Source organism: Cetorhinus maximus, chromosome 9 (genome assembly GCF_964194155.1).
Source record: "Cetorhinus maximus chromosome 9, sCetMax3.hap1.1, whole genome shotgun sequence".
In the NCBI taxonomy this organism is placed as follows: Eukaryota; Metazoa; Chordata; class Chondrichthyes; order Lamniformes; family Cetorhinidae; genus Cetorhinus; species Cetorhinus maximus.
Genome location: NC_135887.1, coordinates 44,551,973 through 44,570,176, shown reverse-complemented (window position 1 = coordinate 44,570,176; position 18,204 = coordinate 44,551,973). Strand labels below are relative to the sequence as shown.

At 41.0% G+C, this 18,204-nt stretch overlaps 1 long non-coding RNA gene and 3 other non-coding genes across 4 annotated transcripts; all 4 read right to left on the bottom strand.

The window, feature by feature from the left end:
* Window positions 1-1,199: 1,199 nt before the first annotated feature.
* On the bottom strand, window positions 1,200-10,076 carry LOC144684606 (uncharacterized). The gene is made up of 10 exons (XR_013577532.1): window positions 10,050-10,076; window positions 7,341-7,451; window positions 6,800-6,910; window positions 6,391-6,442; window positions 5,592-5,651; window positions 4,404-4,484; window positions 3,661-3,699; window positions 3,142-3,192; window positions 2,283-2,376; window positions 1,200-1,472 (listed from the first exon to the last, which is right to left on the bottom strand). It is a non-coding gene; the product is annotated as an uncharacterized LOC144684606 (long non-coding RNA).
* LOC144685106 (small nucleolar RNA SNORA8) lies at window positions 3,270-3,404 on the bottom strand. Its single transcript, XR_013577625.1, has one exon. It is a non-coding gene; the product is annotated as a small nucleolar RNA SNORA8 (small nucleolar RNA).
* On the bottom strand, window positions 4,591-4,724 carry LOC144685109 (small nucleolar RNA SNORA18). Its single transcript, XR_013577628.1, has one exon. It is a non-coding gene; the product is annotated as a small nucleolar RNA SNORA18 (small nucleolar RNA).
* LOC144685122 (small nucleolar RNA SNORA40) lies at window positions 7,182-7,311 on the bottom strand. Its single transcript, XR_013577636.1, has one exon. It is a non-coding gene; the product is annotated as a small nucleolar RNA SNORA40 (small nucleolar RNA).
* Window positions 10,077-18,204: the final 8,128 nt, after the last annotated feature.

Here is an 18,204-nt window from a genome sequence, read left to right as displayed (position 1 = left end):
TTCCTTAATACAATGCACAAGCTAAATAGACAGGAAATGCGTACAAGCAGTGACAGTTGAGTTTAAGTTAACAATTTAAGTTTCTGCAGCTGGTGGCTTTCAAGCCAAGTGCTAGGAAACTCTCCCAGTTTTTCACCATCTGAAGACTGAACACCCTCCTTGAGCACCTGTTGATATACTTTATTTCTAGGGGCTGGCAGCTTCCCCAGGACAATTGCGTGTTTCATTTGACCAATGACTTAAAGGCAGACACACAAGGTGCAACCACTCCTGGAGTCATCTTTCAGCTCATCATGCCAATCTAAGCTATTTAGCAACTCCAGTCAGACACTTGCATAGATAAGAGGGCCCAGCTTGTCAGCTCAGGAATGGCTAATGTCAAATGACACTGATATAGCCCTCTGGTGAACCCCATGTTAGTATAACATCTGTTAAGAACTGATTTTGAGAAAGGAAAACCCTCTAACAAGAGATTCACAATTCTAAGTCTGCTGAATCAGCTCCCAATTTGAGAAGGAATCATGAGTTCATCTGAAACTGCTGTTGTGCCCTAAGTGACAAACAGGTTATTCATCTATCACCATGCTCAGACTGTTGGCAAACAAGATCTGAATTGGAAGGTCTTATTTACAATGTAAACTGTCTATATATCAAAAATATTGTAATGCAGATCAAATTCACAACCCTTGTGTCCTATCTGACCCCAAGCAGAATTCCTGGGCCCCTCTCAAGCCACCTACTCCAACCAGCTTGACCCCTACAATCCTCATCCATGCCAGTTACTTCTAGCCTATTCCAATGCTCTCCATGCTACCCTGCCACCCCCCACCCCCGCCAAAACTACACACAACTTACATAAACAAGCTTTCTCTACATCTTGTATCCTTATTCACACCAAGCTTCATTCACTCATCAACTCTGGTTTGACAGAACAGAGATTTTCAAATCCCCCACAAGGGCTTGCATCACATCCCCTACTCTAGTCCTGGCATCTCCCAGTCTTCATTTCACCTTCTGTTCTTGTGCCTGCAGTTGCCAAGGCCCCAAACTGAATTGCATACCAAAAATTTGATTCTAAATAGCCTGTGAAAAACTTACTCTTTAGTCACCATTCTTGTATCTCTCTTGCAGTTGTCAAATTTGGGACACTTTACAATGTTAGTAAATATAAACGTGGAATTAAGAGGCTGCAGGGAATGTAATCTCAACCAATTCCTTTATTTAAGTGAAGTGCACAATGAATGCTAGAGCACAAATTTGTACAAGCTAGATGTTTAGTTTTACTGAACTAGAGTTGGAATTCTCATTTCCTCTTTGAATGATTCCTAATGTAGCAACCCAAAGCCAGAAATTTAATTAACTTTTGACCACGTGTAAAAATACATGCAAAATGCTAGTCAAAAAGGCAAGCCGTTGTCAGGTAATCTGTGATCTTCAGTTCAGCTGTCCATTTTCTGAAATTCCAACATTTCCTAAAAAGCAGAATAGATAGTAAGATACATGTTTCCGGACAAGACCAAGAATTCTACATCAAGTTGACATCACAAATTGTCCTTTTACATTACCAAATCAGATGTAGTTCCCACTTGTAGCAAGTATATTTATAATAAAATTAACATTCATTTCAGTTACAGCACCGTACCATCTTTTCAGAAGCTTCTGCATAGCACAAGTTTGTATACCAGTCCTTTTATTCATTATGATGCTCACGTCCTAACACCAGCATTCATTGCCCACCCTAATCAGTGAGTGGATAGCTTTGAAAAAGGACTAATTTAGCATGCACATAGGCTTGCTCCAAGAACAGGAACATAAACAAAACTGGCTAATGTGGTGTGCCAACAGCCCCCACCCCCCTCAAAGTGTCAGAGTTCAGATCACGTGTTTCTTCACCTAATCTTACAGGAAGCAGGTCTGACTTGTTAGCAACAGGGAGAGCACAGCTGTAAATTAATGCAAATGGCTGAAGTTTATTGCCTTTTCTGGCCAAAAAAAAGCAACTATATTCAAGTCCCACCTTTGCTTAGAAGTTTTATAAATTGTGTTTCCCATGAGCATAGACTGCAAGACACATGCCTACAGTAACTAAACACAGGATTATACTCTTTGGTCAATGCGTTAAGGGTTATTGGAGTTATGCCCAAAAAACCCTCTTTGAAATGACCATGACTGAACCTTTACTTTAGCAAACACTACAGAAATGGTACTTTTGTCTGCAAATGCACGTACACAATTTACATACTTCAAATAGTTGCAAGATTCCTAGACATTTAAACAGTTACCTGAAGAAAAAATGGCTAATTTGAGACCACTTCAATCAATATTTTCAGAAGGTCATCCTGGCAGCAAGTCTTGCACACACCTCTACTCCTTAACCTAGAGAGCCAAAGTGAAATTATGCACAAATTAGTAAACACTAACTTGCAAGAATTGACAGCAACTAGTGCAGTGGCAGTTTGCTAAACATACACCAGGAAGCTCTTTAGTTCGATGCCACTGATTTCAGCTGACTCAGAAGCAGCAAGTACATGAGCTCAGTAATGTGGGAAACCACATTAAATGCTTGCCAACTAACACCTTGCCCAAACTGAAATGGGAATGCAGCCCTCTGGTGAAAACAGTAGATTTAGCCAATTAGGTTGCCCAACTGTGACAATTTAGCTAAAGAACCAGTGACAAAGAGCAACATCTCCTTTCAGAAAGGGAGAAAATATTTTGTGGGTAAAGCAGAAAGAAACCTCCACAAATGTGCTATTTACAAACTCATAAGAACACAAGAGAAAACTAAGTTAGAACGTAGTGGGGATCATAACAAACAAGCACAATTTTATAAGTAGGGGATGTTCCCAGCCAATTGCGTTACTAATAACTACAACCAGCTGGGATAGTTTTTTACTTTTTGGTCATCTCCACAGCAGACCAGATACTGAAATTCTGATAGCCTTGGTAAGTGACCAGCTGTGTCAAACATTACAATTTATAGTTTTTTGCCAACCAATGTTACATATTTAGCTTCAGCACTGAACTCCAAAACAACTACTTTTGGAAAGCTAGGCATTCAACTGGCCAATAACTATGCTAGTTACTTTATATTGATAAAACATTTTTGCATTATAGGTTGTTTTTCTTGAACTGCCATACCTGTTCAAGAATTTACTTCAGTCATCTCTGTAGCCTCAAGCACTGATGCACCTACAAATAAGTTACATTGAGTCAGTGATTCTACTGGAAATATGATAGGTTGCCCTATCAGTTTAGTGTACAGTGCTGCATGTATCAACAAAAATACCAGGTTAGCAAGCACAATCAACAAGCTAACCAACGATGCCAAATGCTGAATTAGTGTAGCACTGCTAAGTGAACATCCATCAGGAGGTACTGTTGGACGCAGATACAACAGTGCAATTTGAAGAAAAATCATTTCAGCATATGTACAAGATTAATCTCAATCACTAAAAAAATTCTGAAATGCTGCAACAAATTACATCCAATATTAGGTATTGTTTTATAACTTGGTCAGAAATCTCAATGCATTGTTGATTTAACTAGTTGCACTTGGCAAAAAATTTAAACTAAATGCTACTATTTTATATTAAGTTTACACACAATTCTATAGTTCATGAAGACATTTTCTATTGTACTAAGAACAAACTCACATACCTTATGCCATAGCTAGATGACTCCAAGCAGTCTTGACAGCTTTAGAGAAAGAAGCCATGTTAGATCTAAAATGTATAACTGTATGGCGCTTAAAACTTGAACATCTAAAAAAGTTTCTACACCAGCTAATAAATACAGTCCTGTTCAGACCAAAACAATTCATGCTCATTGATTTTCACACAGCAGTTGAACAGAAAAAAAATCATCATTACAGAACTGGCATTCGAGCAATAGCCCTCCAAGTTAGCTGTGGCCACCAGGAAAGAGGACAATGGAACTAACTCTTAAAAAGAGCCAGCACAGGAATATTGGGTTGAATGAATTCCTGCTGTGCTGTTAACATTCTTAGTGCTGCATTGCAGCCCGATTTTACATTCGATTCTACAGCTTTCCTGCTAAAAGGTTTCACTAGTATCTATTCAATAGCTTTTGGAGCAGCAACCTGCTAATGGAAGTGGCAGATACATGCAAAAAGGGAGCGCATGTCTCACCACCTTCCCCAGAGAGCAGCAGAGACAGGGTCAGTGAATATTTAAGGCCAGTTAGACTGACTCCCTTGTCAATCAAGAGTCTAACAGTATAGGGAAGGTAGACCGGGAAGTAGTGTTGAGGCCACAATCAGATCAGCCATGATCTTATCAAATGGCAGGGCAGGCTTAAGGGGCCAAATGGTCTACTCCTCCCCATTTATATGCTCAATAGGATAGTGAACATACTTTGATCAAAGGCTTCAACCTCCTTACCTGGTTATAAAAATTGCCAGAAGTTCACCTAAGGTAGACCGAACATTCCTCCAAACTCATCTTCACATAAGGCGGAGGGACCTGAAAAAAATCAGAAATGGTATACATCTTGAAAAATCAAGACTACAGACTCACCAACCTCATTCCTTCCTTTATGAAATACCCATAATATGTTGAACTTTTAAGTGATTGTTTTGTAGTTTAATCCCACTGGTTTAACAGCATAATCCAGTGGGTAAAGCGAAAACTGCAAGTTTACTCTTTGAGGCATTTCCAACAACATAAATCTATTGTTGAGATTCAGTTGGGATAGACCTCATTCCTCCAATACTCCAAGCATCAAGAGTCTCCAACTAGTGACATCAGCAGACTTCAGACTTAGGCTCTTGTGCTTTAAGGTTTAGAAATTGAGAAAGCATACCCCTGATTTTACTATTAACAAATTAATTTCATTATGTATACAAGACTTAAATTGGATTAGACAGCATCATACATTTTAGCCACATTTCCCAATCCTTTCACACTCCAAACCAACTTCAGCCATATTCAGTTCCTACAGGTAACTTATCAGCTGAAATACATACCTACTTCTCAGACAACTACCAGGCTCAAAACATTCCAAACCACCTGCACATCCTTGCCATCCTGCAAATCTTGCCATCTCACCTCTCCAGTTGGAATTATAAATGAGGTCATCTGACTACATCAGCTCCCTGCCTTTCTTCAGTTCCACTAATCACCCACTGCCACACTAGTCAGCACTTCCAATGTAAACCTGCACAGCTTTCATTGGTTTCACCTTGCCTGCCCCTCCAGCTGCCACAAAGCACCAAGTATCCAAAAATGTAGCCACTGAAATCACAACCACATTAACATTCACCTATCACCACTATTCTCAAAGACCTGTAACCATTCCTGGTCACCCACACTACATTCAAAATCCACATTCCTCTACAACTCTGCCTCATTGTACCAACAATCCCCAGAAAACTCCATTGCACCCCCCTCAAAATTTTCTTTGTTCATCTGACTGGAGCACAGCCCACTTCATGGTGTCACTAGTGACACCATCTTTCAGCACCCATGTTTCCTCATTGCCTAATGTTAGTACATTTTCTACTTAAAAATGCATCGTCAATTAGCAACATTTCAATTCAGCGTGCCTGAAGACAATTTCATGAAACTCACCTCAGTAGTCAAGCTGGTAACAATTCCAATACCCGCACGAAGCCACCTCACTAGGAATTTCTAATGACAGAACAGAAAATATTTAGAGACCAGATATTTACAGCATCATAGCTGAAGCCCATGATTTTGTCAGGATATTGATTTTCCATTGACAAACTGTCAGGTATTAGTGTTGAGAAGGTAGTTAACAGAGTGTTCAGAAGGCCGTGTCATTCACTGTCAATCAGAGCAGTTGAACGTTTGGCATTCATCACAACCAACTCCAGACAGGAAAAGATAGAAGAAAACTGACAGCTTCTAGAAGAAAAAAAATGTACAATTGTGGGAACTTTGGCAGACTTTAGTCTAACTAATCAAATCTATCTACATAAGAATAGATGATCCACAAAATTGAAGGAAAAACAGTGGTGGCAAATTGAAAAGTACATTTGGACATCTTAAAGTAACAGTTCGTTCCTTTATAACACTGCACAACATTTCTGCACATTTGTTATTTGAGAATTCCTGGTAGTTTTGGGTATTTACATAGCTTTATAGAGTAAAATAGAGACTGGGCACCCGTAAAACCCCACAATTCACTACCTGTTTAAAAAACATTAATTTAATAAGTCCAAGTGCTATTATTTCATAGTTGCTAAGACAGATTGCAGTCCCTGACATTGAAATTTACATAAACAAAACTGTTATTGTTTTGAAAAAAATACATTTCAATTTATCATTCACTGCTTTTCAGTAACTTTCAGGTGAACAATGCATATAAAGTTATCCTCTTCAACTTCACAGGATAGAACGTCCTCACCTTCTAAGTCATCCTGTTGCAAGACCAGTCACTTTTGCTCAAGTCCCACTGTCTGTTTTTGGAGGGGAAAAAAAAAATCATTGTTTTATAAAGCATTTGCTCATTTAACTCTCAGCAGCAAAATTAGGTCAAGATCACCTAATTGGAGGAAATTATGACAAACTATATTTTAAATTGGTATTCCAGTAAACTTAAATACTTCAAGCACCCAAGTACAGTATTGTCATTAAGAGGAAATAATTTAAAGTATCTGTCCCTTCTATATAGTAACACAACTGGTGGATTGTAACAGTTGTGGGTTGCAAAGAAGGGTTTACTTTTAGCACCCTTTTCCAGGTTTCTGCCTATTTAAATAATGACAAAACCATGATCGAAGTGCTGATCACAAAATCCAAACAGAAGTTTTCACCTGCATTTTATCTTGGTTACTTCCATAGCTCAAATTCTTGGAATTGATATTCAGGCATCTGAATTTAACCACTTCGTGTTCTGAGAATTGCTGAATTCCAAATATAGCAACCTGAAAGATACAACCCCCATTATTTTTATACAAGAAACACATGACATTCAAGTATGATTAATCACAAAGTCCCACTGTGTTTTTGGGGGGAAAAAAAATCATTGTTTTATAAAGCATTTGCTCATTTAACTCTCAGCAGCAAAAATAGGTCAAGATCACCTAATTGGAGGAAATTATGACAAACTATATTTTAAATTGGTATTCCAGTAAACTTAAATACTTCAAGCACCCAAGTACAGTATTGTCATTAGGAGGAAATAATTTAAAGTATCTGTCCCTTCTATATAGTAACACAACTGGTGGATTGCAACAGTTGTGGGTTGCAAAGAAGGGTTTACTTTTAGCACCCTTTTCCAGGTTTCTGCCTATTTAAATAATGACAAAACCATGATTGAAGTGCTGATCACAAAATCCAAACAGAAGTTTTCACCTGCATTTTATCTTGGTTACTTCCATAGCTCAAATTCTTGGAATTGATCTTCAGGCATCTGAATTTAACCACTTCGTGTTCTGAGAATTGCTGAATTCCAAATATAGCAATCTGAAAGATACAACCCCCATTATTTTTATACAAGAAACACATGACATTCAAGTATGATTAATCACAAAGCTTGACACCATCCTGAACAAAACAGCCCACATATCCACCAACTTAAACATTCACTCCTTCCACCACACAGGGAAACTGCAAGTTCCCCTCTAAGTCACAGGCCATCCCTTCATAGTCACTGGGTCAACATTCTGGAATTCTTTACCTACATTACAGTAGTTAAGATAGCTCATCATGCATTCCCAAAGGCAATAAAATGCTGCCCTTGCCAGCAATGCCCACATGCCATGAAAGGAAAAAAAGTCCTTCAGGCTCTAGAGCACCCAGTATTTCAGCTGTTTCATAATTTACAGAGTTCAAATGGCTTGTGAACAAGCCATTATCCAGTATTTGCAGGAATCAAGGCGCCAAAATAGCCAAGTACAGCAGCTTCCACAAAATTAATAGATTTATCCAGCCACCAAATACAATAGTTCACATTATAGGTGGGTAAATTTACAGAATACAATCCTAAAGGCACCAGTAAAAATTCCATATTCAGCCACAAAATGGATGCATATTGAAATTATCTTAACTTCTGTTAAAACTGCTACACAAATGCAAAGCCCACAACCCTATAAAAGTGAACATTTCTTGCAGTCTTTTCCATTTTAGGCCACAGAAACAAATCCCAGTAATTACAATTCACTCAAATCAAACCTCTGCAAAGTTAAATATATTGTAGCATCTTCAAGAACAAAGGAGTTTAAAAAAAAGACAATACGTAAGAACTTTGTAAATTATGGTGAAGTGCCCATTGATGTGAAAGTGGCAAAATTTAAATTTGGCCAATACCGTCAGTAGAGACCTTGCTATACAATATGCTTAAATAGAGAAGAATGAGGCCAGGAAACGAAAAGGGGATTAATCCAGACCTGATTTTTTTTGACCGGAGGTGCTAGGGCTCAGACAGGAACATTTCAAGAATCTGGAATTAATTATGTCTGCTCCTCTATCTCTATTTGGAGGCCATACAATGCCCCCAATGGCTCAATCATATCTTTTTACTCAATTCTAACCAGACAAGAGCCTGTCTTTGCCCCCTACTTCATATTCCCAGAGTGCTATCCATACTTTAAGGTCACTAACCTTCACTAATTTGTGAACTTACATTCTATTCCTTGTGATCTGCTCACTATGTTACTACTTCCATGTCTAGTACCATGTAACACCCTCAATCCATTATGCACCTTGTTCCTGGAAGGGCTAAATGGCTATTCGTATTCCTATTTCATCCATCTTTACTGCTTCTATATGCTAGCGCCCACTCCCCTTCCCAGCCACAATAGTAGGCCTCTCCACAAGCACACTGGTCCCAGTCCTGTTGAGGGGTAATGCATACTTTCTGCACAACCAATCCCAATGCCCCAAGAATAATGAAACCCTCCCTCCTGCACTATACCACAAGGCAATTTCCACTATTGCTGGCACATGGACATTTGAGTATTTATGGACTCTTTTATGGTTAATTCATTTCTATTATTTACTAGTCATCTACAGTCCCTTGCTCATTGGTGCATTGGGCTGGACAGTACTCCAAGGCCATGTCACTCCCAGCAGCCTCTCAAAGCCACATGCTAATTTGGTTGGGGCGACACCTCAAAAAGATACATGCCACCTCTGATTGGACACCTATCTATTATCCTGAACTCTCACTGGGACAGGATAACCACCACAACCTGGAACCAGGAAATTACGAGCCTCCCTGCTGCTCCAGTGATCCCGGCTACCCATTTAAGCTCAAGCAGCTGGAAACGACTTCCTACTAAATGTGGTTCCCTAAGACACGTGGTGGTGCCCGGAAATGCCACATAAGGCAGGATTTGCAAGCAGCAAGTCTCAGCTACCTATCCATGATTTAAAACAAAGATTGAAACTTTTCATTTCCCAGCTCTTAGTTGAGACCAGTGCCCGAGCACAAAATTCACAGGATTAACATTATGAGTTGAAGCCAGTTATGGGGGGGGAGAGAGAGAGATTTGTCACAGGCCTCATTATCATCAATGCAATGGCCAGTGTGCAGAGATGGAAGCAGTGCCTGTCTTAGTGTAGCCAGGTCCATGGAGAAAGCGGATCCACCATAGGAACCGCCCAGAAGTAGAGGGACCGGCTGAGGAATGATAGGCAGCGTGGGGCCTGGAGCCTGATGGAAACCCCGGCCAGAGGTAGTGAGGCCTCCCTGAAAGAAGCGTGACCAGGCCTGAGGCACCTCGCCGAGCGAGCGCCCGTCTCCCTGGCATCGGGGCGGCTCGCGGGGAGTCCGGCAGAGGCCGCCATGGAAATCAAATCAAATCACCCCCCCCTTCCCCCACTGAACCCGCGAGCGGCCGCCATGGAAACCAAATCACCCAACCCCCCATCTCTGAACCCGCGAGCGGCCGCCCTGGAAACCAACTCGGGGGGCACCAACCGCTTTAACGGTAAGGATTTCTCCCAGCTCAGGATTATAAAACATCGCGGTCTCACTCTGCACCAAGCGGTGAGTCTCGGCTTGGAGCCGGGGCCCTGAGTCCGGACAAACGCCCCACAACGAGCCGTTCCACAACCTACCATCCGATCCGTTGCCAGCCCAGTGCGCGAGAGAGCGAGGCCAGCCTGGCGCCGCCCTTTTATAGCCACCGGGAGCCTCGCAGAATCCACCTCCAAACCAGCCGCCCCGCTTTAGTATTTTACTATTTTGAATTTAATGTCAGACAGATCCAGCCTGAGCCCCGCAATTTTATTCTTTAAAATAAATCATTAATTCAGTTTGTGAAATGACCAGGGTGCCTTGCAAGATATTCCCGCCACCCTCAACCCGCGCAGCCGCAGTTGGGCTGAGTTCACCCATAGCTGGATCTTTATCCTTCCTGTACACTGTACACCCCTGGATCTTTACCTTTCCTGTACACTGTACAGCCCTGGATCTTTACCTTTCCTGTACACTGTACAGCCCTGGATCTTTATCCTTCCTGTACACTATACAGCCCTGGATCTTTATCCTTCCTGTACACTATACAGCCCTGGGTCTTTACCTTTCCTGTACACTGTACAGCCCTGGATCTGTATCCTTCCTGTACACTGTACAGCCCTGGATCTTTGTCCTTCCTGTACACTGTACAGCCCTGGATCTGTATCCTTCCCGTACACTGTACAGCCCTGGATCTGTATCCTTCCTGTACACTGTACAGCCCTGGATCTTTACCTTTCCTGTACACTATACAGCCCTGGATTTTTATCGTTCCTGTACACGGTACAGCCCTTGATCGTTACCTTTCCTGTACACGATACAGCACTGACCTTTATCCTACCTGTACACTATACAGCATTGGACCTTTATCCTTGCTGTGCATATTCTCTTCCATCAGAGTCCACATATACCAACCTGGAGAAACTAAAAAAAAAAAATCCCTCAAAATCAACAGTTATGCCGCATTTAAGTCGATAGTGCAATGAGACAGGGGCCTGTAATTACTTTAGTTGCTGGTCGAGTCCCGCAAACATCGGAAGACAAGGAAACCAAAAAGTGTTGGAAACACATGGTATCTAATAGTGATGAATTTATAACTTAGTGTTAGGAGATATGGTGCTGAAGGAACAAAATAATACAGTAAGATCTACCACATGCCTAATTTCAGAAGGAAATAATAATTTTTCACCTCTATGGAGCTTTTCAGCATTTCGATTCCAATGTTGTGATTTCTCTCATGCCAAAGTACTTTCCTGGATGTGTTGCCATTATTTAAACTTTGGAAATAAAAGCAGTTGTTGGAATGTAATACAAGTTTGCAGGGTGCGATTTCTCTCACTGCTAAACTAACTCCACAAAATTTGTGAACTGAAATTTCACACAACGCATTCACAATAATTCAAATTTTTCTGACTGATGCTGATTTAACTATTATAGTTTAAAAACATTTTTAAGTAGCTATAGGCGTGAATCAATGCAAGAGAAAGAAAACAGTCAAGTTGCAATAAAGAAATCACTAAACTTTGCTGTGCATTTCAAACAACCTTTAAGAGTTTAAAAAATATGACTAGAAATTTCTGTATTACTGTCCCTACAAACACTTTCATTTTCATGTATGAAATATTTGAAATCCTTCCAGGAAAAACAATAATTTTTGTTATACAATGATTCGGGGTTAGAATAATAGCCCGTTGATATCTCCGTTAAAATAGTAAATAAAGAAATGACTTACAAACACCAGCATGGGTCTGATTGGCTCCAATGACCTGTTCCTGTATTGTAATTTCTGTGTAATGATCAATGACTGCTTTCTAGCTCACTCTGCTCTTCTGAGCACCGAGCCACACAAGGAGATACTAGCGCAGTGTCTTAATGGAAAAAAGAGCTTAGCGAGGTTCAGGGAAGTAATCCCAGAGTTTAGAGCCTTGGCAGCTGCTCCATTTGAATTAGAATTTAAAATCATTATACACACTAATAATTAGGAAACATTTGTAAAGTGCACAAGGAAGTGCTTTTCATGAAGATGCGCAGAACTTTATTCTGCACTCACACTTCAATCCATTATACTCTTTATTGGTAATTAATATCAGCTTCCACGTTTCCCTACAGATGTTAACCACTCTAAACAGATATTTAGGGCTCTTGCCACAAACTGAAAATAGTTTGCAATGTTATAAAACATAAGAGGCTACAGACAGGTCAAGAAGGATGAGGAGGGAAATTTTATCTTAGAATCATAAAATGGTTACAGCACAGGAGGCCATTCAGCCTGTTGTTTCCTGCCAGCTCTATGCAAGAGCAGCTCAACTAGTCCCAATCACCTGCCCTTTCCTCACAGCCCTGCAAATGTCTTTTCTTCAAATGCTTATCTAATTCCCTTTGAAAGCCACAATTGAACCAGCCTCCATCACACTCTCAGGCAGTGCGTTCCAGATCCTAGACACTCACTGCATAAAGGATTTTCCTAATGTTGCCTTGGCTTCTTTGCCAGTCACCTTTAATTGGTGTCCTCCAGATCTCAATCCTGTGCCAATGGGAATAGTTTCTCTCTTCACTGTCTGGACCACTCATGTCTTTGAACACCTCTTTCAAATCTCCTCTCAATCTTCTCTTCTCTAAAGAAAATAATCCCAGTTTCTCTAATCTATCCATGTGGCTAAAATCCCTAATCCCTGGAATCATTCACGTAAATCTTTTCTGCACCCTCCCTAAAGCCTTCCAGTCCTTCCTAAACTGTGATGTCTAGAATTGGATCGAATACTATAGTTGAGGTTGAATGAGTGTTCTATAAAGATTCTCATAACTTCCTTGTTTTTTGTACTCTATGCCTCTATTAATAAAGCCCAGGATCCCTTATGCCTTTTTAACCACTTTCTCAACCTGCTCTGCCATATGTTACAAATCATATCCCATGTGTCTGTGACCTTGGTAGCTTGTCCCTCCTCATCTTTCTTGACCTGACTGCAGCCTTTGACACGATTGACCACACAATCCCCCTGCAATGCCTCTCACTTGTCATCCAAATAGATGGGATTGTATTTGCCTGGTTCCATTTTTACCTATATAATCATAGCCAGAGTATCAGTTGTAATGGCTTCGCTTCTTGCTCTGCAATATTACCACTGGTGCCCTCCCTCAAGGATCAACCCTAAGCCCCTCCTATTTCTCATCAAAATGCTCCCCTTTGGTGACATCATTCTAAAGCACAGTGTTATTTTTCACATATACGCTGATAACACCCAGCTCCACCTCACCACCACCACCTCTCGACTCCTCCACTGTTGCTAAATTATCAGACTGTTTATCTGACATCCTGTACTGGAGCAGAAATTTTGTCCAATTAAACATTGGGAAGATTGAAGTCATTGTTTTAGGTCCTCGCTCCAAACTCTGTTCTCTGGCTACTGACTCTATCCCTCTCCCTGGTAACTGTCTGTGAACCAAACTGTTTGCAATCTTGGTGTCATATTTGACCCCGAGATGAGCTTCTGATCACATCATCACTAAGACTGCCTATTTCCATCATCGTAACATTGACTGGTTTTGCCGCTGCCTCAGCTCGTTTGCTGCTAAAACCCTCACTCATTCCTTTGTTACCTCTACACTTGACTAATCCAACACATTCCTGACTTGTCTACCACATTCTACCCTCTATTAACTTGAAGTCATCCAAAACTCTGCTGCCCATTTCCTAACTCGCACAAAGTCTCATTCACCTCTCACCCTGGTGCTCGCTGACCGACAGTGACTCTATGTCAAGCAATGCCTGATTTTAAAATTCTGATCCTGGTTTTCAAATCTTTCCATGGCCTCGCCCCTCCTTATCTCTGTGATCTCCTCTAGCCCCATAACCCTCCGTGATGTCTGCACTCATCTAATTTTGGCCTCTTGAGAATTCCCAATATTAATTGCTCCACCATTGGTGGTTATGCCTCCAGATGCCTGGGCCTTAAGCTTTGAAATTCCCTCCCTACACTTTTCGACTTCTTTAGCTTGTTTTTACTCTTTTAGGACACTCCTTGAAATCTACCTCTGACCAGCTTCTGATCATCTGACCTAACATCTCTCTATTTGGCTCGGTGTCTTTCTTTGTTTTATATTGCTGTTGTGACATGCCTCAGGGTACTTTATTATGTTAAAGGTACTTTATAAATGTAAGTTATTATAAAACTTCTCTGAGGGTAAACATTAAATAAACAGACCTGCAGCTGTGACTCAAACTCAGCGCTAACTATAAAACTTGTTTGCTTCAGGTTTATGTGACAACACCGTAGTATCTGATCCTGATGGACCCGTCCCATTGCACAGCTGCTTTGATTGGTTCTAATAACCTTCAATCCCAAACGCAAACAAATCCACCTCTGACAGAATCCAAACCTGCTCTTTAACTAATCTGATTGGTTCTGACAGGCTCTAGCCTTGCCTTCTAATTGATCTGATTGGCATTAACAAATGCCAATCCCAGCGGAAAATCCATATTTTTATTTTTTCTGATTCTCATGACTCACAAGCTGATAGAAGTTTATAAAGTAATGAAATGGCTGAATGATAGTGCATCTATTGATAGATTATTGATTGACAGATTGAGGAGGAGTAGGGGTTCTGCATCTGAACTGTGCAAGAGTAGGCATAGACTGGATGTCAAATCAGTTCTTTGCGCAGAGTGCAGCGTCTCTGGAATGTGTTTCCAGTTGGTGCTGACAATCTGCATCCCTTCAAGAGAGAGGTGGACCAGTTATTTACTGGGTAAGAGATCACGTCATGTAGAAGGTAAGTGGCTTCACAGGTAAAACATGTCCATGTGGTGTTGTAGACTGACTTTGATTTCCTGAGAGGAATTTTCCAATATATTGTTTTAAATTACTGGCCCATGATTTTTCTGTTTCTTGATTCTCCCAGGAACTTAAATGGTTTCTGGGGTAGTGTCTTGCCACGATACTGTAGCCAAAAATAGCGTGGACTAGCTGTTTGTTTTCCTGCCTGTCACTTTTGTATGAAGAAAACTGACTCAGTTTAGAACAGTTAGCACGTGCGCCCTCCTCTCTCAAAAGCTCATATTCTTGCTGGTATAATGTTCCATCAATGCCATTGATATTCCCTATGGTACTTTCCAACTGTAGCCATTCTCTCTATGCGTGTTCAAAGGGCATCAACAGGATGTTACTGCGAAATCAATCTTATTCTTGATTCAAGCCCCACCCGTGTCCTTTCCAGCAGGAGTCTTTGGAAAATTAAATAGAGTTATAACCCAAATTTATTTCCCCCTCCCTACCGCTAGAGATGCTTAAATTATCATGTAGCCAAACTGAGATCAGATAGAAACTATTATTTCTTTTAATCAGTATTAGGAGTTGTTAAAAAAAAAGCATAAACATGAAACACAATAAATAGCCAGAAATGTACACTGTATCTCACCTCATTCTGGAATGGAGAATAATTGATCTTAACAGTTCTATTGATTGTACAGGAGTTGGAATGAGTTGATTTGCATTAGCCTAATTATCAAAATTCAAATTTCTCTAATGCATGGAAATGATATACTCTGTCTAAAACATGAAAGGATTATTCGGGATCAAAGGAAATAATGGTGACCGGATCTTCCAATTCCTGCACACCAAAATATCAAAAAATCTTTGTATGGTATCGTGCAGACGAAATGGCTTAGCATTAGGGGATAGTTAGCATATTACGTGAAGGAAAGTTTACAAAGCAATGGAGCGTGAATAATCAGTGAGTGGGAAATTGAGATGGAACAGCAGAAGGGTAGTTGGTGTAAAATGTAGCTAACTCTATGTATAATTAACTTGAATAAGTATTAGATAGGCTAGATGAATAACAAGATAATCTTAGAATTAAGTTTAGAGAATCACAAGGTGAACACTGTGCTAGTTAGTCAAGTAAATGAAACATTATAAAATCTATCAAGTTGATCTGACTCCTGCATCTCAAACCTTTATTCATGGAAATGTGGATCACTCTAACAAGCACCTACCTTTAGTAAGTCTTGTCTGATCTTAGCCAATCATGAATAGTAATATTTTATTTTCCAGACCGTCACGATCCCAGACCAGACTCTCAAACTTTATTATGATCCGTTTAGGGACCAGTAACTTTTGTTGCAAAGTAGACAAAAGTTGAAATCCCAGTTACTAAGAGAATAAAGCCACAAGATTCTACAGTTGTAAATAAACGAGAAATTTTACTGTACAAAAGGCAGCAAAGCAGTCAACACCATCTATCTTATACTCTTAACATCCAGGATCAACATGAGGTAAATATGAATTAACAGGTAAACTGTGATAGAACACTTCATAAAACTGCACATTAAATGGCAGACACGAGCAAGACAGGTCCCATGAATTTTTCAGTAACCCACCCAGACGTCAGCGATCATCGTGACCTGAATTTTTCAGTCGGCGTGCGGGGGCGGGCCCGACACGTCGATGTGTAAAATGACGCACGAAGATGTCGGGTGTGCGTCCCAAAGTCATCGCTGTCTCGCAACGCTTTGTTCGGTGGTCGTGTGTCGGAGTTGGCTGCGCACCCGATATTTAAACTGCCTATTGAGGAAGTAAATTAATGTAATTGTTAACGCTGCCTGTCCCTTACGGTCGGCGGGCAGGCATAAAGGCCAAGTGGCCTTAACGTTTTTTAGGAAACCTCATCCACATGTGGGATGAGGTTTCCTAAAGCTTTTATTAATTAATTAATTTTTCCGAAATATCAAAACATGTCCCATCTCAGAGGGGACACGTGCAATTAAATGTTTACTCCACTTATTTAATAATTTCAAAAGCCCTTCAATCTCCGAGGCGAGGAGCTGCCTCAGGGAGATTGAAGCGTTCTTTCGCGCACATGCGTGGAAGAGCGCTGGCCCCAACTCTCCCTCCTCCCCCCACCCGCACAGGTAGCGCTGAGCAGTACAGCTCACGTGTTACGCTGGACGGGTCTTAATTGGCCCGCCCACATAAAATAGCAGCACGGAGCCGATCGCAGGCAGCAATCAGCTCCACGACCACCCCCGCCGACTGAAAAATCCAGGCCTGCAAGTCACAAAATCCTTTAAACTCTGTCTTCCTCACGAGAGTTTTTGGCTCCTCTCCTTTGAGGTCTAGTCTCCGATTTTCCCTCAATAGCAGCTCCAATTCACTCTGGAGGCCTTTCTGCTGCTTCTTTGGCTTGCAAGTTGTCAGGTCATAAGACTCAAAATTAGAATGTTTCAGCACTGCTCACCACCCAGTTGCTCAATCTCTTCTCCCAAGACTGTGTCCCATTGGATTCACAAGGCTGCACTTCAGCGTCTAATCACTGACATGGTCCCAGTTTCGTAGCTGTTCTCAGAAGAACCCCAGTGCTCACAGGCTTTCCCTTTGTGCCAATTTTACAAAAGTATCACTACCCTCCCAACACCCACGCCCCCCCTCCCCGCAACCCTGGGCCTCTCTGAGCTCCAACTCCTCAGAGCTCAAGACAGAACTTCAGCTGTATGGAGCTAGCAACCTTCTGCTGCCTCCTCAGCTCTGTACTAATCTGAAGTCCTGTTAAGTCTTGCAGCAGAGTCAGGCCCTGTTCTGAGGCATAGTCCAATGTATCAACCCTTGGTACATTCTGTACCTGAAATGTTACAATCTCCAGTTAATTGAAGGTTACTCCCCCACAGGTGATGACTCTCAGTGGCTCCACACCAGAAAGACGTAGACAAAAATCCAGAAATATAGATTCCCTCAAGCCACTGAACAAAGGGATTATGATAAAAGTGTGTTTTTGTCTTTAAGATTGAATGCCACAGTATACATGAAATTACTATCAAAGGAATATGCATTTCCAGCACCTGTCATGTTGAAAGGATGTCCTGAAGACCTTTGCAGCAATAAGTAGCTTTGAAGTAGTATTTCTTCTTAGACAAAACAGCCACTAGTTTGTGCACAGCAAGTCCCTGACATAATAGCAAGGTTAATGACCCATTATTCTGTTTTTGAGGTATATCTGCCTCATGTTTTTTCAATTAGTGCTATGGGATCTTTTACATCCACCTGAATAGGCAGCTAGGCCCTTAATGATGGCACCTCTGACAGTGTACCACTCTCTTAGTACTACACTAGGTGAATTTTAATCCAATAACAGCCAAAGAAAAAAAACTGATTTTTCAAATTCTTTTCTTGAACCTTAACACCAATGGATGACAATATCAATATTTCCCACACACAAAGGGATGAAATGGCTATTCAGTGAATCACAATGCAGTGAACATGGCAT